The sequence below is a fragment of the Micropterus salmoides genome, unplaced genomic scaffold (genome assembly GCF_014851395.1).
Source record: "Micropterus salmoides isolate LMB-PRFRI ecotype aquatic unplaced genomic scaffold, ASM1485139v1 Ms_hic_scaffold_8, whole genome shotgun sequence".
NCBI lineage: Eukaryota > Metazoa > Chordata > Actinopteri > Centrarchiformes > Centrarchidae > Micropterus > Micropterus salmoides.
In genome coordinates, this window is record NW_024044570.1 from 3,494,963 (window position 1) to 3,516,551 (window position 21,589).

Sequence of the window (21,589 nt, forward strand, 5' to 3'; positions counted from 1 at the left end):
GCCTGCAGCCAGCCAGGATCTCTGATCTCTTGTCCAGCAGCGTCTTTGTGTGAAGACGCCCACAGACCCAGAAGCAAACAGAGGAGCCCTGAGATGCCTGCAGGCCAGTTCAGCCCTGAAAGTCTCTCCTGCCCACGCTCAGCCGGAGGGGGGAGGGGAGGGGGGGGGGGGGGCAACACGGCTGATATCACCAGGGAGGCTGCAAATAGTCTTTTTAGTTTTTCAGCACTTTATTTATTGGCCTTTTGGTCACATTCCGTAAACAACAGACACATTCTCAACAAAAGAACAAAGAAAAACTGTATCAAACACAACAAATAAAGCAGAAACAAAAATAATAATAAATAAAGTGGGATTTTTAAAATCCTCAGTGAATTTGTACAGCTAGAGATTCTTAAACAGGGAAATAATATGTGCATACAGACACGGATGCAGACTTACCTACACCTAACTGAGCTGATTACAAACACGTTCTCAGTCTCGACTCGTCACCTACTGGCGCTTGGTCACGGCCCTGGGTCCCCCTTTAGTGTCATTTTTAGACGTTTAAGGCTCCACGGTCAAGTATGCAACGTCCGGTTAGACTTTCAAAATAAAGCGCTAGCGTTTCACTGCCATTTTCACATTATTAAAGTTGTGAAACGTTTGGTTGGGTTTAGGCACACCTAAAACTAACTAACTACCTGGTTAAGGTCAGGAAAAGGTCGTAGTTTGAGTTAAAATAACTACGTACGTCAGTTAACGCTTAACTTAAATAAAAAGATGACACGAACCCCGGTGTCCTGGTTCAAAGTGCGGGTTCTGGCCCTCCATCCACCTCCTCCTTTTCTATTAAATACCTGCCTTTGGGTCTCGACCATGCGTCCATATGTGACGAGTCGGGGAGTGAGAACGGGTTGGTTATATTCTCTCTCCCAATTCCCAACCACAGTACTCGCTCTGTGGTAAAGGAACAAGCCCTCTTGGGTGGTTCTGGTGGCTCCAGCATAGTCTGGTCTCAGGCGTTTGCACATTGATGTTGTTAATAAAGTTAAGGAAAAGTGTCCAAACCCTGTAAAAACCCTCAATGTTAGCAGCAGACAGGATCACTGCGACACAGAAGAAAACGAGGTTAAGACTCTGAAAACATAAAACTTTAAACATGAAGATTCTCTCTGACCTCTGAGTGGAGTTTTATTCACGACGGACCTCAGAGATAATGATCTAACGGTGAAGTGGAAGCTGAAGCACCCGGTCCTTTCACCTCTCTCCCTCCACACCCCCTCTTCGGCTCTGCTGTTGCCCCCCTCCCACAGTCTCTGGTCTGGATGGATGGAGGGTGAGAGCAGCTTTAATAGAGCAGATGAAGGATGAAACCTACCTGCCGCTCCGTCATCCTTCATTTGAGTCACACGAACATGGCGGGAGCAGCTGCGGCGTCCTGAGATTCATCTCTGCTGTGATGCTAACACAATGCTAACACGATGCTAACTGCTCCTCCGTGTTCACATTAAATCACAGTTGGCACAAACGCGCTCAGACGCTGTCGTGATGAATGTGGTTGGTGGTGATAGTGGAGACGGCTGTGAGCGATGCTTCAGCGTGCTGATGACAGGAGCAGGCTCAGATGTATTGGCTGTGGCGGCGGGAGTCGTGGTGTGATGCATTGTGGTTCACACAGCAAGTGGGTTAGCTGATTAGAGAGAGGCAGAGGAGTTTCCTGAAGGCCGGCCTCTCTGCTCTCAGGCTGCTCTAACTCGTCTCTGGAACGTCTCATGAGTTTGGTTTGATTTTGGCCTAAGCAGCCTGCACGCCACGCCCTTCAGATGTTGACCAAAAAACAAACAGACACAGATTCAACACGCAGGAACAATCCGTGTACGGTTCGTTCTTTCATTCTTTAGTTTCAAAACCAAATCAGAAACCCCAAAAAACTAAGTTGTTTTTTGGGTTTTTCTCTGATTTCAGGCCAAAACAGATAAATAAATAAAAAAAAAACAGACATCAGGTTTCGTTTTTCTGTTTTTTAACCAAAATGGAAAAATATAGATTTTGATATTTAGGCCTAATGATTAATGTAGCTGTGTGTGTTACACTTTGGCGATGGCGGTGCCAGATTAAATGTAATTAAGATGAGCTTGAACATCGACACAAGTAAGTGGGTTTTTAGTTTGAAGAACAGGACAATATATTATATAGCTGCTATTGACTCAGCATTCAGTTTGAAACTCACCAGCAGCTGGAACAGGAACGCTTTCCTCAGGAGATTTCTTCAGTATCAAATTAATTCACTGATAGTTGTCAGTACATCCAGTGGTACAGAGCAAATATGAACTGTTATTAGTTAATTCGGCGAGCTGTATATTAACGAATCATACAAGCTTCGGGTAATTTCCGTTCACCCTCTCTAGGCGACACTGTTTCAACTTGACCTTTATTTTCTGAGATGGAAGAATTTAGAAAGTTGCGCGGCGCTGCAGAGAGCCTCCACATGGATCAGGAGCGTCGGACTTCATCCAGCCAGAGGGAACGACCACTGAGCAATCTAGAAATTGGAGATTTTTTGCTTGTGGCTTAAATATGTAACATTGACTTTTTGTGAACATGAACACGAACACCGTTCTCCTGGTTCTGACCCTCCAGTCACCCCGACCACGTTCTCACTGTTTTCTGTCCGATCGTTTCCCGTACACGTCCAGCGGCAGGCTTACCGGATCTCCAGCATGTAACGTGGCGTTTTAACAAGGGGAAAACGTTGTAAAAAAGGGTTGTATCTTGGTTAGGTTCAGGAAAAACTCATGGTTCGGGTTTGGGTTGCCACCAGGTTGCTCATTAACACCGCTCTTGATGAGTCTCACTGATTCGCCGGGCACTGGGGCCACCGCTGAATCTTCTCTGGTAAAGAGCTGGTGAGGAGAGGTGGACAGAGAGGATCATGGGAGGATCGGAAGAGGCAGAGTTCGAAAGCAACGCACTCTTAGATAAGAAGCGAGTAAAACTGAGGTAGTTAATTAAAATCGTTTCAGTCGTCACAATAGCGCAAAAATTACTTCACATCCACACAAGCAAACTGTTTGGGGACCCGGTCCAGTTTCCTGACTGTCTCCGGTCGTCAAACAAACCTCCCTACTGAGAGGACCTGAATTAGGGCTGAACGATTTCACCTAAAATCAAAATCACGATTAATTTAACATTTTACGAGTATTCTGTTTTTTGTTGTTGTTGTTTTGCCCTCATAGTTCACTGGTTTGTATTGTAAATATGCTCTACTATTAAGATTTTGAAAATCCATTATCTAAATGTTAGTTAATAAGCGAGCGAGTTTGTTGTCAGTCTGGCAGTAAATGTACAGTGTAAGTCACAGCGTGTCCGTTAAGAAAATGGATGTTTCCAACTGCAGTCAGCGCCAGCTGACCTCTGTCTGTCTCCAGTCTGGAAGCTCAGCAGAACTGGACGGGGCGGAGTCACGTGACCACGCACACACTACACGAACACACACTGTAGGGGGAATATTTAGTTTTGCCCTGAATTGTCATGTGTTTTGGACCAGTCACAAAGGACTTAAATGTCACTTCCTGTGCCCCCCGGGTGGCGCTAGACAACACCCACTAATTATATAATTGTATGCAGCAGTAGGTGAAGTGTGGACCAAATGATTTCTGTCAGAAATTGCTAATTTCCTGTTACCAGTAGGTGGCGTTATGACGTTGAGTGAATATTTGTAGTATATGTAGATTTGTTGAGGGCAGGACTCAGATCTGAGCATGTAGTCTGAAGTGATAACTTCCTGTTTTATGGCGAACCGTTGACCTTTGATGCCACGCCACGGGCACGCCCATCGACAAAAACTCACAGATAGCAGAACTTTTCATTGTCAATGCCTTTAGAAGGCACGGCAGAGAATTGAAGTCGATCGGATTAATTCTGTAGGAGGAGTTCGTTAAAGTACGCACCCTTTAAACAGTGAAAAACAGTTAAAATCGCATTTTCAATTAAAAATGGCTGACTTCCTGTTGAGTTTAGGGCATGGGTTCTTGAGGCTTTCTTGTGTGTCTTGATATGATACATGTCCCCAGAAAATTGTGTGCATGTTGGTTTAAGTAGGCGTGGGAGCACATTTTTTTCCAAATGTGTAGGTGGCGCTATGGAGCTATTTTGCCACACCCATGTGCAGGATCCATAAAATACATAATTGTTTGCCACGCCTGACGTGTGTGCAAAGTTTGGTGAGTTTTCAGGGACATTTAGGCCGTCAAAAGTGTGATTCAAAGATCCTTGCATGTTTCATGCTCGGGCCTTTGAAACTGAAATAACGCGGTTAGCTTTGAATTTCGGTTCGATCACTTTTCAATTACTTTTCCTAACCTGAATTTATATACTTTTGTTGAACTGGACGTAAAAGTGGTCTGAAGTTTTGAACTTTTGAGTGGTGGTTTTTCTCATCGAGCTGTCAGTGTGATGCTGTACGTTTTATCCGTTAAACACTTTTAAATTAACTAAAAATCTAAAATGTCAGGAGACAGACCTGATTGGACAGCTTTGGTGATGTCATCCTGCATCATCAGGACCCACAGAGGAGAATCAGAATCTGATCACAAGTTGGATTAATTAGTTTAGCTTTTGAATTCATGCTGTTCATTCATTCATGAGTTCAGCCGGAACCGGACTGAGACCAGCTGAGACCTGTTTGGTCCAGAAAGGTTAAGCGGACCAACCGCAGGATTTTTACGTTGATGCTGAGCAGCAATCCATGCTAGAGAGGTAGCCAGCTAGCTCTGTAGCGTGTGCAGGCGTGTTGAGCTAAGGCTTGAAACAGCAGCAGGTTCGGATCTGACAGTGTTGTTCTTGGTCGAGCAAACAGGAGGAGCCAACAGGAGGAGCCAACAGGAGGAGCCAACAGGAGGAGCCAACAGGAGGAGCCAACAGGAGGAGCTAACAGGAGGAGCTAACCGGCTGTACTGGTAGCAGTTGTCACTTAAAGAGGCAGGGGGCCCTGTGATTGGCTCACAGTGACATAATGAAATAAAAACAAAAATGAAAACAGATTGAATGATAAAGTTCATAGTAATTATTAAGTATTGTTTTATTTGTAGATGTTACCGCATTTATTCCTATTGTTGTTATTATTATTATTGTTGTTGTTTTATAAGATTGAACACTGTAATTAGCCTCTTATGTTTGTCTGTTGTGTTTCGGGACTAATTAACAGCGTTTTGCTCTCGTCTTCGTCGTTATGGAGCGATTAGCCTGACGGTATTTTGATGACCTGCCGTCTCCACTCAGCATCCCGGCACCTCCTCGTAGTTAACCCGGTCATCTCTCGGCCTGCGAACCTTTTTCACACGTTCAGCTCACAGAGAGACGAGGCGAGCCGCCGCACGGACAGTTTTACTCTGTCCCATCTCCCCCGATCACTGCGTGAAGAGAAACTTCGCACCGCCTGAAGAGATTCAGGAGTCAGGTCATTTTCCCTGAAGCCTATTAAGCATAATGAAACACGCCGTCAGCAGAGCGGCTGGACGAGTGCAGCTCGTGGAGCTCTGAGCATCACTAATGAAATGAGTGGAAATGTTCACTTCCATAAATCCGACCGCTCAGACGCCACCAGATGTAGCTTTGTGTTTGTTGTTTGTGGGTGAAGTGACCTTTTAAGCTCAGATTAAAAACTCTAAACCCAAAAACATGTTTGTTGCTTCAGAGCTGCGACTCCTTTTTAATCCACATGGACTTTGGCTGAAGCACAAATCAGTCTTTCAAAGCTTCCTCTGCAGCACAGCATGTCACTGACGGGACCTCACGGCGCCGTAAATCAGTAGCGAGGCGTGACTCACGGTGAAACTCCGGGCGGATATCATCGTCCCGGTTTCTTCTTCACTCGACTTGTTTCATCAGAAAAGAGGTGGATGTACTCTGGGTCTTCAGAGGGACCAGCTTTTCTTCATGTCTATTACTCGCAGTCGTCTTTGCAAAGGCTCATGGGAGCCACATAAATGATCCAGGTGTATTTTTAGACGCTAACCTCAGGTGCTGTGCTGAAAAGTCTTTAAAGATGTGCTAAACTCTGATTCCAGGAACCTTTGGAGGAGCTGACTGCGTTTCCACCGCAGGAACCGGGGTCTAAAGTTCTAGGGTCTTTATTTTACCCCCAAAAAGTCCCTGATCGGTGGGCAGTACTTTCCAAAAGTACTGGTAATTTTGGGGCGGGGCTTGCCTTGCAGTGAATTTCTGAATGGGCGGGTTGAGGCTTTAACTGGAGAATGTCGGCTGTTTTTCTACGACTGCTCGTCTCTTTTCCATCGTTGTTTGAGTCTCGCCGACGTCGCCTGAGATCGTACGTCAGCTTTAAATGTGTTGCTGGGAAACTTCAGCCGGCGTGCGGCGGTGTGTTTACAGCGAACAGCTGCTGGAGTTGAGCTAAATACTGCGTCCTGAGTTGTTGTATGAAGTTTTTCCACAGAGCTGAAGTCGGTCTCCCCCTCTCCTGATTACAGCAGGTAATAAAGCTCGTTAAACATCCCGTTCCTCCGACGCTCAGGCGACACAGACGTGATGCTGCAGCTGATCTGCAGCTCTTGTTGCTGGAAATGTTTTAATAACCTTCCAAACTGTCTGCACTTTATTTTGGTGTCTCTTTCTCTGAGCTGGAGTTCTTTTAAGACCTTGATGGTTTTATCCAGTTTGTTATTAAATGTGTTACGAACTTTATCGTGCGTCTCTTCATTATACTCCCACACAGAAAGCTGCTTTAATGGTCAAACATGTAGTTTTTCTTTATATTCCATCAAATCTGATTAATTTATAAATGTTGCTCATAGTGGTTCTAAATAATGATGCCTGTGCGTCGCTTTGTACGGCGTGCAGGCCTACAGCCTACGTCAGCTGGTTAATCTGCCTGATCTTCGCAGGTCTTTAGACCGCGGTGGAAACGCACACAACAGAGGGCTGAAGGAACCTTTTAGTTCCTTGAAAAGAGATCTGGGGACTTAAAAGTCGAAACGCGGCTTTAGTCTGGTGCAGGGTCAGGGGGTCACATAGACTTGCATTCATTTCCTGAAGACTCGCCTGAACCTGACCTCTGACCCAACACTGCCTTTTCCCAACTGGACAAGCGCCTGTGGTCTGAACTGTGGAGTTCAGATGAGATCTCAGTGATCCATCAGTCTGGTCTGGTCTCCTGCTGCCGGCGTCTTTTTCACCAGAAGCCTGGAGCCACTTTGCGCCGAGTTAGTTTGTCACGAGTGAAAAAACACAGCGTTTGAGTCTCAGCATAGCACCCCGTGTTTATGGCTCGTGGTCGCAGTCATCTTTGCAAAGGCTCATGGGAGCCACATAATAAATCCAGGTGTATTTTTAGACACCTCGCTGCTGTGCTCTGGTTTTTAATGTTATCGCCTTCAGCTTCAGCACGATTCCCCAGATGTGTGAATCTTTGTGGCACCAGCATTATGTGTGTGTGTAAATATATTTTATTAGAGGATGTGTATCAGACGTGTGCACAGCAGCCATGCTGTCTCTTTGCTCTACACATCAGGGATGTTGATTCTCCGGTCGTCGTGTAATAAAATTGATTCCAGATCACACTGAGATCACATTCACGCTCTGATCTGCTGTGGTGAGCTGCTAATAATGTAAGAAAACAGCAGCACTGCCTTCTGTAACTTAATAAAGGAAGGAACATTATTAAACACTGAGTTACTGAACCAGTTACAATAACGTTACTACACGCTCACTTTATCTGTAGTTTCTTTATTAATCAGTCAGTGGCTTTTAATTACTTTTTTTAGTCTGTAGTGAAGGAGTGTGTTGCACACCCTGGGCTGCAGCTAACAGTTCGTTTCATAGTTGATAAATTTTTTCTATTAATCGATTTGGTTTATAAAATGTAAAAAAAACTAAATGCTGCCTCTTTAGTTTCTAGAGGTGACGTCTCGAGATTTCTTCTTCTGTCCGACCCAAAGACAGAAAACATCATCAGATCTGAGAAGCTGGAACTTCAGAGGGAACATGTGACGTTTTTACTGGAGAAAATGATTATTTGATTGTCAAAATATTGGCAGAACAAACACAGAACACTAAAATGAAGAAGCTGTTTCTGGTTCCCTCAGATTCAGCACCGACCTTCTCTGGTGTCAGTGAACTGAATCTCTCCGTCTGACAGAACGTGGCAGCTGGAGACGTCACTTTCAGAAATTTAGCAGGGTTAGGGGTGTTTACAGTGTCGATTAATTAAAATTTCCATTAATAAAATAATCGACTCTGAAATGAACGCTGCATCTTCACCTGATCAAACAGACTCAGCTGCAGGTGATCTGAGGCAGCTCAGACTGTTCACAGATCTCACCAAACACCAGGAGAGAGAAGGCGGACTCGGACACTCTTCTTCCTGCTGTGCAACAAGCTCCATCCACAGGTTCTCTTGTCCTGAGCCCACGCTGTTTTATTCATCAGGTGATTCTCTGCAGCGGCGGCGGCGGCCCCGTGCATCATGTTGCAGCCCCGACCACCACGGCATGAATAACACAAGAGCCTGATGAATAAAACAGGAAGCAGCTATGCTCCCACTGAACCTCACTGCTCAGAAACCAGGAGGTTCTGGTGCTCCTGGAAAGGTCCTGGAAAATAAAATAAAAAAGTAGTTTCACCTGCCTGGAAGTCGAAACTACAGCTGCAGACGATTATTTTCAGCATTTCAAATATGTTTGGTCCGAAAACAGAGAAAACCAGAACAGAAGCTGGACCCGATATTCTGTTAATGTGCTGAGAGCAAATGAACAGAAGCAGCAGAATAACATGAACACTTACTCTGCTCACAATCAGCTCACTCTTTCACGGCGCTGTGAACAGCAGAGGCGTCCCGCGGTGGTGGAATAGGCAGAGTTACAGGCTAACATCGTAGCTCGAGCGCCACGTTTGGAAGTTGTAGGTATCTGACGAGGTGGAGGCTCATTTTTCCGCTGCCTCTTGGACATTTATCTTTCTTTCGTTATTGTCCATATGTTTTAGTAAGTTAAGTTTAGTTGGACAAAAGTGCTTCTCAGTACAGGCAGCTGTGATGTGGAATTCTTTCCACTGAGTGTCAAAGAACGCAGTACTTTGAAAAATGTTAAAGGTCGCGTGAAAATATGGTTGAAGGACATTCAGGTATGTAGTCGCTGAGCTATGAGACCCTGAATGTGGCCAGTATATGTTTTACTGTGTGCGCGGTAAAGTTCTTGTTCTGTTTGTTTTTGTATTTGGATTGTTGAGGTTGTGTTTTATGGGAATTTATTATGGTTTTGGTAGGTGGTATACTTGAGTCTGATTTTAGTTTGTTATATCTGGCTTATTTGAAGTGGTTGGCATTAGTGTTGTATTCAGGACCACCCAAATGGAGACCAAGTCAAGACCAAGACCAGAGTTTATCAAGACCGAGACAAGACCAAGACATTTAGGGCCTGAGACCAAGTCGAGACCAAGACCAGTTTCCCACCTTACATGACACACAATAAAATCAAGATCATAGGTAGTTCTCAAATTGATCTGAAAGATCCACATTCCCATTAAAACAACCACATACAAACACTTAGAGCTGAAATCAACATCTTTAACAAATCGAGAACAAATGCGGTCGAGTCCAAGTCCATCCAAAAGTGGCCTTAAGACCGGTCTCGGTTACTACAATTTATATTTATGAAACGTAAGGTTTGGTATTAGTTTTTACTGTAATATCTTGCCACTATTGGCATCTTCCCAGGGACTGCAGATGGGAATTAGCTTTTAGCTAAATCTGGTACAGCACATACACAACAAGGTAATTCAAATTGCTTTACATAAAACATAAAAGCAACAGGGAAATATAAAGAATTTTTATAAGAGTTAAAAAGAAAATAAAAACAGGCAGGTCTCTCTCCTTTGCTAATTTTACTCCTTTGATTCCCCGTCTCCCACTCTGTCCTTTTTTTTTAACACTCAAGGACTCTAGCTTTAGAATCCAGATCGTCCACGTTACAAACTCTGGTAAAAGCGGTTGACAGCGGGACCCTGTCAGCAACACCCTTATTGTTCTACTCGGCCCTGTTAACTGAGGATCAGCCGTGTAAGATGGTAGAATCAAAAGAGCACTCTAGGCTTTTTAAATAGTGTTCGCTGAAAATCTAAAAACAAAGACAAAGAAAACAGGACAGTAAAAGTTACAGTGCAGTGAAAGTTATCAATCTGCAGCTTTAACCTGCAGTTTTCTGGGAGTTTTTTCCAGATATAGGGAGCATAATAACTCAACGCTGCTTCTCCAGGTTAAGTTTGGACTCTGGGGACAGAAAGCAGACCTGATCCCAGACCACGTGAGAGGTCTGGATGGCTCATAATGAAGCAGAAGATCAGAAATGTATTTTGGCCCTAAACCATTTAGTGCTTTATAAACTAACAGAAGGATTTTGAAATCAATTCTTTGACATACAGGAAGCCAATGTAAAGACCTCAGAACTGGAGTAATGTGATCCACTTTTTGGTCTTAGTGAGGACTCGAGCAGCAGCGTTCTGAATCAGCTGCAGCTGTCTGATGGATTTCTTAGGGAGCCTGTAAGGACACCGTTACAGTAGTCAAGTCGACTGAAGATAAATGCATGGATAAGCTTTTCCAGGTCCTGCTGAGACATAAGTCCTTTAATCCTTGATATATTAATCAGGTGATAGTAGGCTGACTTTGTAATTGTCTTAATGTGGCTCCTTAAATTCAGGTCTGACTCCATGACTACACCAAGACTTCTGTCTTGGTTTGTGGTTCCTAACCTTACCAATTGAAGCTGAGCACTGATCTTCAATCGTTCTTCCCTGGCTCCAAAAACAATAACTTCTGGCACATCCAATCATTGACCTGTTCAGTAGAGTTACTCAGCGCTTGTATGGGATCATAGTCCCCTGGTGAAATGGTTATGTAAATCTGTGTGTCATCTGCATAATTATGGTAAAATATTTTGTTGTTTTTCATAATCTGAGCCAGTGGAAGCATGTAAATGTTAAACAAAAGAGGCCCCAGAATGGAGCCTTGGGGAACTCCACATTTTTGTCAGCTCAGATGTGTAATTACCTATGGACACAAAGTAGTCCCTGTCCTTTAAGTAGGATTCAAACCAGTTTAGTACAGTGCAAGAAAGTCCAACCCAGTTTTCAAGTATGTCTAGTAATATGTTGTGGTCGACCGTGTCGAATGCAGCACTGAGATCCAATAATACTAAGACTGAAATTCTTCCACTGTCAGTGTTTAAATTGATGTCATTGAAAACCTTAACAAGAGCCGTCTCAGTGCTGTGGTGTGGTCGAAAACCTGACTGGAAGACATCAAAACAGTTATTTAGTGCCAAGAAAGCACTAAGCTGTTAAAAAACAGCTTTTTCATTGATTTTACTTGAAAATGTGAGATTTGATATGGGCCTATAATTGCTCATTAGTGACCCGTCTAGATTGCTCTTTTTTAAGAGTGGCTTAATGACTGCAGTTTTCAGGGCCTGTGGGAAAAAAACTTAGATGAGAGACATGTGAACAATTTATAGTAGATCTGAGGCCATGCATTTAGAAACATCTGAAAAATCCTGTTGGCAGAATATCAAGGCAGCATGAAGAGGATTTCAGAAGTTTTATTATGTCCTCCAGGTTTTTATGGTTAATAGAATCAAATTGTCTCATGCTATATGAACTGTTTTTAAGTGGACACAGGGGCAAGACATATCCTGTGACTGACATGGAGACACTGATTGATTGTCTAATTGTTTGAATTTTGTGTGTGAAGAAGAGACAGATTCATTGCAAGCACTGGTGGATAGAAGTTCAGAGGCTACAGACACAGGAGGGTTGGTTAGCAGACAGCACTCTCAAAGAAAACACAGGAATCATCAGAGAGAGCAACATCAGTCAGCACAACCTTGGAAATGTCCAGACCCTTCAGTGTTTCCCTTAGGATGGAGTTGTAGCAGCGGAGGTGAAGCGAAAAAAACAATTTGTGCGTGTAGTGTGTCTGAATATAAAACACGATCCACATTACAATAGCATGAAATTTCAGTATTTTCCCAATGTTTTATGTGAGCTTAGATGAATGTTTTGGTGGTAGTCATCATCAGAGGGGTGGGTGGGTGGGTTTGGTGGTCCAGCAGGCTGCATTTACTGCCAGAATATTTTCCTCCGCTTGCGATCACCATAACTTTCTGCCGCACGGACAATCAAACGCTCGCTACGCACCCCCTTATTCATAGTTATTGTTGCTGTTATAACAGCACCTGTCACGTAGATGTCCTTTAATGAATGAGGAGAGGAAGCGAGCCGAGCGATGAGTGTTACCGTGCTCGCTCAGTGTGTGAGTGAAACTTAGTACTGATGTAAGTCTAATAATGTGTGGGAAATTTTAGTCGCGGCGGATGCATATAGGGGAAACACTGACCTTGGAGATGACCAAGTCCAAAGTGTGCCCCTTATTGGGTGTAGGCTCCGTCACATGCTGATTATCAAGAGCACAACACAGTTCTTCTAACATCCATGGACACAGTCCCTCTGTCCATGGATGTTAAAATCACCAACAATAACCAAACAGTCAAAGTCAACACAGATTATAGACAGCAGTTCACCTAAGTCATCAAAAAAGTTTGCACAGTATTTAGGAGGCCTGTAGATATTTAAAAATAGAAATCAGCTGAAGAGCCACATATTCAAAAGAAGCAAAATTCCCATAAGACATCTTATTGCATTTTTGCATTTCCACCTCCTCTCTTCTCGCTTCACTCATAAAACTGAAGTTGGGAGGGGTAGACTCGATAAGGACAGCTGCACTGTTATCTTGGTCCAACCAAGTTTCAGTTAAAAACATGAAATTAAGATTGTGAGTGATTATAAAATCATTGATTAAAAATGTTTTTCCTGCCAAAAGACCTAACGTTTAACAAAGCTAATTTTAGTTTATCTGCCCCACTTTCTGCAACCGGCTGCGGCTGACGAGGAACTGAGGCTAAATGTCCTTTTTGTTTCTTACCACATTCACCGTTCTTTTTCAGTTACCTATCAAGACAGGAATGGAGAAGGCTCCCAGCACACCGGGCTTGTCCTGGGAAGAGCCATGAGTGCTATTTTCCTTGTAGCCTGGACCCAGCACATATCAGTCAGCACATATCTACCTTAAAAAGATGTCTGCGGTCCCACAGAAAGTAAAAGTTTTCGATGAAATGCACTGAATGGACAGTACATGGCGTTGAGAGCCACGTGTTCAATGCCATCAGTCTGCTGAATCTCTCAGCTCCTCTTTGGATTGGCGGTATAGGGCCACTGATAAACACCTCAGCATTCAAACTGTGATTATTAAACAGATTATTAAAGTCCTCTTTCAACACTTCAGACTGTTGCTTCATAACATCATTGGTCCTGCTGTGCAGTATGATGTTTTTCACAGTAGGATGTTCTTCGGAAAGCAGAGTATTTTGGTGTTCTTACTGCACATGCTTCTTACATCGTTTACAGTCGAATGTGAGTCCACATTCAGACTTAAGAGCACATGAACACACTGAAGTCTGAAGAACGACTTCACAACTCGGGAAATGGGACCATCCGAGGAGCACCTGAACGCACCGTGAGCCCAGTCGTTAGCTTTCCCTGCAGCCTTTTACTTTCTGATTTACTCTCAGTCCTTAGCCTTCTGTGTGAGGATGGGATGTTATCCAGGTCATCAGACGGAGATCCAGGGTCCTGCAATAGTGGTGAAAATCTGTTCTGCTGTTGCACGTCCTCCCGTTTCCCAAGGAAATGATTTACTCTTTGCACGAAGAGTGTTCCATCTTGTTGCTAATTAGCGTTAGCTATAACTCCAGTCACTGCATTACAGGCTAGTGCTACTGATAGGCTGCACTCGCGTAGCACTAAGCACTAAGTGTTTAAAGTATGGCAAGAGCCTACTTTATCATAAAGGTCATGAAGCCAAGTGTTGGACAGGTTAGCATGTTGACCTGATGATGGCCTGTTCATCCTCACGGGACACGAAGGTCTGAACCACGATTCATCCTCAGCCATCCAACAGAGACACAGAGACAGACAGAGAGCTGCTGAGTTAAAATAATATGAAGTCAGTTGATTCTTTGAACTCATCAAATGTCAAACATCAAACTCGGCGTGACGCTGCCGGCTCAGTGACCTTATCGTGTGTCTGTCTGATGTCGAGGACAAAAGTTCATCATAATTAGTGTCTGAAGGAAAAACGGCAAATAATTTGATTCCAAGGTCTGTTTGTGGCGCCGGCAGGAGGGGAAACAGTGCTGGAAACGAGAGTCCAGAGTCTGAGAGCTGCCTGGTGAAACCTCGTGAGCAGCTCTGAACACAAACCAAATTAAATCTGCTTCTCAGGGTGAGAGCAGAGGTTGTGTGCTTCACCCCCAAACACAGCAGTCTCTCCTGACTTCTTAACTAATATCACATTCATAACAGCAGCAACGTTTCTTTACGCCACTGGCTGAAATACAAAAAAATAAACCAAGTAAATCCGGACTTCTGAACAGCTGATTTTCTGCACATGCAGCCTGTTTATGAGATCAGTATTCAGTAGTTTTACGCCGCTCTCTCCCCACGAGTCCAAGCATCGGTGGCAACAGCTGCCACTGAATACTGAACATTTCTACATTCAGTAAACTAAATGTAGAAATGTTTGCGGTTGAAAGCTCTTTGCTGCTCGCAGAGTTTATATCGGACTAAGTTCTTTGCATCTTAGACTGTGACGCAATAATGGCAGCAGCTACTTCCAGCTGTGGAAAGAACGCCTCTCTCCCTGGTTCCCCTCTCTTCCTTTAGTTTTTGGCTGAACAACAGAAGGTCAAGTGCGCGACTTGTAACACACCAGCAGCAGCAGCAGCAGAGATGATCCACTTCTCTGAATGAATAATACAAGAGGACAACAGGAAGACGTTTAATGTAGGACAGATCTCAGGTTACACAACAGTCCTCCACCCTGAGAGCCGGCTGCTGACGTGAAGGAGGTTCAGCGTGATGACGTGTGAGCCTTCTTAGATTTCGGGATGTTTCACACTTCATCACCGAACACATCAGATCTCTGAGCCACTGTGTGCTTGTAGATGCACATCTAAAGCACTGATCTAAAGGCCGCACACGTCTCCTCAGGACTGTGTGGGCGCCTACACTCTGGATTTGATTGACACTTGATGCTCTGGTCTCTCGCCGGTTTCTCCAAAGTTGCGACGTTCGAGCTGAAACAACAGAACAGAAACTTCGAACAGAAATTTACAGACAGGCGCTGTTACCACTATTTTCCCTCGTTATCTTGTTAATTTCCATTTCTTATATGTGTATAATGACCTTTCAAAAGCCTGTTAAACAGGAAACATGAAATAAAGACAAAGCATTACAGGAAACATTTCAAACCCTTTTCGTCGTCACTTACAAGTAGTCAAGTAGTCATCGTCATCGTCGGGTTTGTTAGAAGTAAGAAGAGAAGTGAAATCTGGACAAATGGAGCAGCACACGTGTGATTTAGCTCTGGGCCGCTGCAGCTTCTCCTGCTCGCTTGCAAAGGGGGGGGGGGGGGCGGTGACTGATGGTGCGTTCATGTGGTGTCGGAATAATCAGAATCTTTTCTTTCCCTCCTTAAATCTTTATTGCAAAAAGAGAAATAAAGTGCACATGGGACATGAAGAAGTACACCGAACTTTGAATCGTAATGTGGGTCTAACAGTTAGTTTGCTGTCCGTGTAGAGGGGAGAGGATGTCTGCGTGATGTTTATACGCTCTGATGTTAATCCAAAACGTCTTTGTGTTGAGTCCACATTCAGACTTAAGAGCACATGAACACACAAGTCTGAAGAACGACTTCACAACTCGGGAAATGGGACCATCCGAGGGGCACCTGAACGCACCGTGAGCCGCTGTTTGCAAGTCACAACCCTCATCACTAGATGTCACTAAAACTCACTGAGGCTTTAAATTTATCGACAGAATCTTAATTAGCTGCTGTTTTCTCTTCCTCTTCTTCTACAACAGTAAACTGAATCTCTTGACTTTATGAACTGTTGATCAAAACATCTGGAGCAGATTAATCCATAATGAAGTCTGGTTCCTGTGAACTTTAACGTGTGATTGGTCGATAAGCCTCAGGAAAAAAACCCACGCTGAGAGTCATTTCAGAGGATTGGGAGGAATTTTGTTCCCAAATTCGACATCCTTCCAAACGCCGCCGTGTAATCTGGAGCAAATTCAGGGTGAACGCACTGATACAAAAGCTCTGCTGAACATTTGAATATTTGTCACAGTTTAATCTGCCTGGAGTTTAAAGTCCGTGCAGCGGAAACAAAACCCTCCCAGAAGGTTAAATGTGCAGCGTGTGACGAGGCAGAGCGCGGTAATATCACTAAGCGGCGCTTTATTCCTCCTGGCTGATAAAAGAGCAGCGGCCTCAGCAGATCTGAGGCCAGCGGAGCACAGCTGAAGCCATTAAAGATGACGAGGATGTTTGAGGGTTGATTATGTTCCTCGGCACAGCGACTCAGGACTCAGATCTTAACCCGATCTGGCAGGCGTTTGTGAGATTTATGTGTGGTGGAAGGAGTGAGACAGGTAATCCCTGTGAAATCAGAGTGAGCTGCTGCAGCTGAGGAGCTGTGCCGCCTCGCTCAGCTTCAGATGGGAGCGCAGGGGAGATGTTGGTTTAATTTCTATATTTAATTGATCTGCGCTTGTTCAGTCTTTCACGTGTTTCTGTCGTTCAGAGAGTCCGAAGTTCCTCACAGTTAGAACGTTCTGATGTAAATGACTTTATTTCAGAGTCAGGTCTGCGTCCTGTTTAATGACACCTGACACATTAATGACGCTCAGTTTTATTTGCACGATAAGAAAACATGCAACGCAATTTAAATATAGAAGAAACAAACGTGCATCGATCAGTAACTTCAGCAGCTTCTGGTCTCTGTTTCTTGCTGTCCCAGTTTTCCGTTCTCTCCCTGTGAACATGACAAACAGGTTGTTTCTTCAACAGTAAACCGTCTGCAGCACTGACACAGTTTAACATCTAACTTGGTTTATTTTCTTTAGCCGACACTGTTAACGTCCTGAAGTTGTTTCTATAGTCAAGTTTGTTTATGAGCATTTTTGACGTTTCGTGTTAGAAAAGTTTGATGGAAACAACAGAATTAGAAAAACCTCACTCAATCATGCAAAACCGCTTTTACACTTGGTCGAGGTGGTTTTCGCCTGTTTTGAAAAAGAGTTACTGGCTCAACAGGAGATGGAAACGCCTTCGCTGAGTAACATCTGACGTAACGAACATCTACCTCACGACTGATCAGCTGTCGCCGTCTTCCCGGAGATTCTCATAACATGTAGAAACATACTTGGCACAAACACATTCCTGAAGACCTGAAGTCCTCAGCTCCAGATCCACGGTCCTCAGGTCCAGGGTTCTGGTTTAGTTTCCGGGTTGCAGCCTCTCCTTCTTGTTTATTATAGCCGTGCGTAACGCCTAACTAAACTACGCTTTGCATCACCTGGTTCATTCGCTCCAAACAGCTGATGTGTTGTCATATTTTAGGGCGGTGATGCTGGACAGGCCTGTCGTCTTTCAGCACAGCCACTCTCCCCGAGTCACATTCCCGGCTGCGTGATAGGCTGCAGCAGGTGCTGAGCTCGGCGAAACTGCGGCACGCTGGGTAATTAATTAGAGTCCTGCGGGAGGCGGAGTCACTGGGGTCAGTAAACACACCTGTACAGCAGCAGCAGTTTGTGTCGTTCCAGAGGAAGTCTGCAGACGGGAACCGGCTCTGAGCGCAGACTGTAAGAGGAGAGGGGGGGGGGGGCGCGTTACATCACAGGTCCACAGGAGACGTTCATGTGACGGCTGCGTTCAGACTGCAGCAGATCTGCTCTGTTTCTCACAGAGTGAGCAGGTCACATGGACTCTGATCTGAGCCGCTTTCACATGGCGTCCAGATCAGATCCAGGTCTGCTTGTTGGAAATGAGACTTGAGTCTGGACGTCAGATCGGAGCTCATGCCACTCTGACGTCACTCTAGAGCGCCGTCGCCACAGTTCTGCACTCGACCGAAAAAGGCAGAATTAAAGCTGTGTCTGTCGTTCTCCTCGTCCTCGCCATCACCTGCTCGCAGATTCTCTTTCTTCCACCTGAAGTCCGCCGCGTCTCTGCTGACTCACCTGCATGCAACTTCACTATTAAAATCAAAAGGACAGAAAGTTGTGAACATTTGTCTTAAGTCAGGAGAAATGCGACCGAGGGCGGGAAACCAGGAGAGGAACTTCTGTGTCTACTTCTGGGCGTCGTGTTCTTCTCCTCTGAGCATGCGGGTCACTTTCAGGCCGTGAACAGTTCACACTTCAGATCTGGGCAATAAATCAGAGTTGAGCATTCAGGCCTGCAGCGTGAACGCAGCCTTAGAGGCTGATCTCAAGTCAGATCTGTTCCAGGTAAACGAAGCTACCGTAATAAGAAATGTGGCCCCGTAACTCTCAGCCTGACGGTGAAGTCGGCCCCTGACTGCTAAAGTCAACTAATAAAAGTACGTGATCGGTCTGATGTGGATTTCTTGACCTGCAGGGGCAGAGGCCTCAGACCGCTTCAGCCATTTAAAGTATTTATTGTACTGAGGGGGGGACGACTTCGCTCGAGGAGACCAGGGCGGGTTTCTAGGTTTGAAAATGTCCTTGAATAAAGGTCTCTGAAAACCAGGGTCAAGTCCCCAGGCCTTTTTTTTTTGTCTCTGTCCGCCGCTGACGAGACGTTTTCCTCGTGCAGGGGAACCGGTTTGACTTTGATGAAACGTGCGAGGGTGACGACAGTTTCTGTGGCCGCCCCCGTGAACGCAGCGCATCTTGTCTTCATCAACAGTCTGATTCAGATTAGCTTGTAGCTCCCATGCTATACTAACATTAGCTGGTCGACCTGTGGTTGTAACGTTTCCCCGTCTTGACCTCTGGCTGCAGTCTGTGTGGGATTATTTTCCTGCCTATATCCAGGAGCTGTCACCTGTTGATTTCACCCTCAGGTCTGGCCTGATCCTGGGTCTCCCTGCGGCGTGCTACTGATGTGTGCTAGCTGGGTACTCTGCAGGTTTCCTGTCGTCAGCATGGTGTGTTTCACCTCATCACAAAGAAATCAGAGATCAGCTTCGTTCATTTAAATGAAATGTTTTTTCCCTAAACTGAGACTGAAACGAGCTAATTTCATCTGCTGGAACAGAAACTGAGCATGAAACACTGTAAAGTTTGTGTGTTTTTGTTATCTTTGGAGAGAGCTAAGCTAAGCTAACCGGCTGCTGCTGTAGCTTCACATTTAGAGGCATCGATCTGAACATCTGACTCTCAGAGAGGAAGAAGAGAATTCGAGTCACTGAGTTATAACTATGTCCGAACGCACACGGGTTGGAACAGCTGGCTGAGCGCTGTTCTGTCTGCTGTTGCCATGGCGAAGATGCTGAGTGAACATCTGCGTCTGCTACTGGTCCAAGATTTTGTTTATGTAACTAACTGCACCCATAATATTTGTCTTTAATAGCAAAGTGTGTGAGAGAGATTCAGCTGACGAGCTGTTGGCTGTTTGAGCTCCATCAGACTTCCTCTCTGACCTGCTTTTCTTTGTTAACTAAATCAAGTCTGAAGCTGTGACTTCGCACTGAGGACTGTGTGTGTGTGTGTGTGTGTGTGTGTTCATCTAACGCTGACCTACACGGAGGTCGAGCGCCATTGATTAGATGCCAGAACCTGCTGCTGCTGACGGACTGAACTCCGACAGCAGCCAAGTCAAGTTGACCGACCTTGTGTGCCTTTTGGAGGAGGAGGGTGCGTTTGGTTCGTGTGTCTCTGTGTGCAGCGGTGGGGGATTTTAAACCTGCAGCAGGGGATGGATCTGAAGGAGGCTTCTTCTCTGAACTGCTGCTGAACTCAAACCTTTTACCACCACAGAGTTTCACACGCTGCAAACAGCTGTTGTCCTTAGTGACCTTTGGTTATTGTTGACTGTAGGCGATATCATGCAGCAGCACAGACAGACAATATCTTTCGGATGGACTCGAGGAGTCTTTGTTTGAGCGGCGTGGGGAGCCGTCACGCGGCGGTTAGGGGCTCAGGATTAGTCGTGCGTTTGCTTTGTGTGGCGCGCGTCTGGGGGGGGGGTGCAGTCTGGGTAATAAATAACCAGGAGAGGCTGCAGGAGGAGCGGGACGCCGCTAACCTTCAGTGTCAGGAAGCTGCTGAGAGGCCATCTGGAGCCCCCCACCACCACCACCACCACCACCACCACCGTGTGTGTGTTTAAGATTCAGTGAATGCTGCCTGAGTTATTTAGAGCGCCGTTCGCCTCCTGTCAACGGCGTGTGTTTTGCTTCGTGTGGCTGTTGAGTGCGTTCGGAGAGCAGGAACCTGCACGCACGTCACAGGAAGGACGTTTCCTTCAAAGTAAGACGACCTCGTGCGTCGTGACGCGAACCGGCGGACACGCTGACAGGGAGGCTTAAACCCGCGGGCGCTCGGGAGTGAGGTTCACTCGCTGCACGGCCTCGAAAAGTTATGAAACCTCTCAGTTAACCTGTCGCACCCCATTATGTCGCCTGCTGTCTTTAAGAGTCTGGACCTGGACCCAGAGTTTAAACCAGAACACCTCAGACTTCCACTGGTACCGACCGAGTCATGCTGGCTTGTCGGGGCAAAATAACGTTTCAGAAAAACTGGCCATTTCCAAAGGGCCCCCTTGACCTCTGACCTCTAGATATCTGAAGGAAAATGGGTCCCAATGAATTCCCTTTACAGACACGCCCACTTTGACCTACTCCCACGCCGTTTTTGTTATTTTCTGTTCTGAAAATGGTGTGTTTGAGTATTTTTCTGCATTCGGGGCTCCTGAAACAGGATTAGATCTGTAACTTTACACCCCAGACTCAAGACGTGGGGCGTTCAGATATATTGGCAATAAAGGGGTTTCTGAGGCATTTCCAGAACAATCGTGCTCGCCATCCAAACACTGAAAAATGCACTTCATACAGAGAAGGTTTTTTTGATCTTTATCGTACAATCTTTATTTCCTCTTATTTACAATCGTCACCGTTCTCCTGTCATCGTGTTTTATTTTGACGTTCTGTCCTGTTTCGCTTCCTGCCTTTGTGTCTCTGGGCTGATTGTTTGCACCTGCCCTGATGAGTTTCACCTGAGTCTCGTTATCTCAGCTCCCGAGAAACGCTGCGTTCCAGAAAACTGGGAACTCAAAAATGTCCAACTAGTAAAAGTTCAACTGAACGCCACTCGGGGTCAAATGCACGTCCCCGACTTCACGGAGAGGCAGCAGTCTGACCGTCAACAAAAGGCTACGTGAAGTATATTTCGCCTGTATTTGGTTAAAATAATACATACTGTCATCTGGTAAAACCTGTTCTGCATGTAAACTGAACGCAGCATCAGCACAGCTGCTCTGGGTCTTGTGTTCCCCGGTGTCTTCTGGATTTGTTGTCCTTGTTGTTTGGACTTGTGTTACATGGTTTTTGGACTTCCTGCTTCACCTCCGCTGTAGGTGCTTCCTGCTCATTAACCATTAAATCTGTGAGATATCAGCTGTTCTGTTCGACTGTTTTTCTACAGGACCTTTACTCCGTAAAATGTT

At 45.2% G+C, this 21,589-nt stretch overlaps 1 protein-coding gene across 2 annotated transcripts in view; it reads left to right on the plus strand.

Annotated features, from left to right (window-relative positions):
• The window catches only part of LOC119893163 (carbohydrate sulfotransferase 8-like), a 67,272-nt gene that overhangs the window by 39,825 nt on the left and 5,858 nt on the right, over positions 1-21,589 (plus strand). The window lies entirely within an intron of this gene.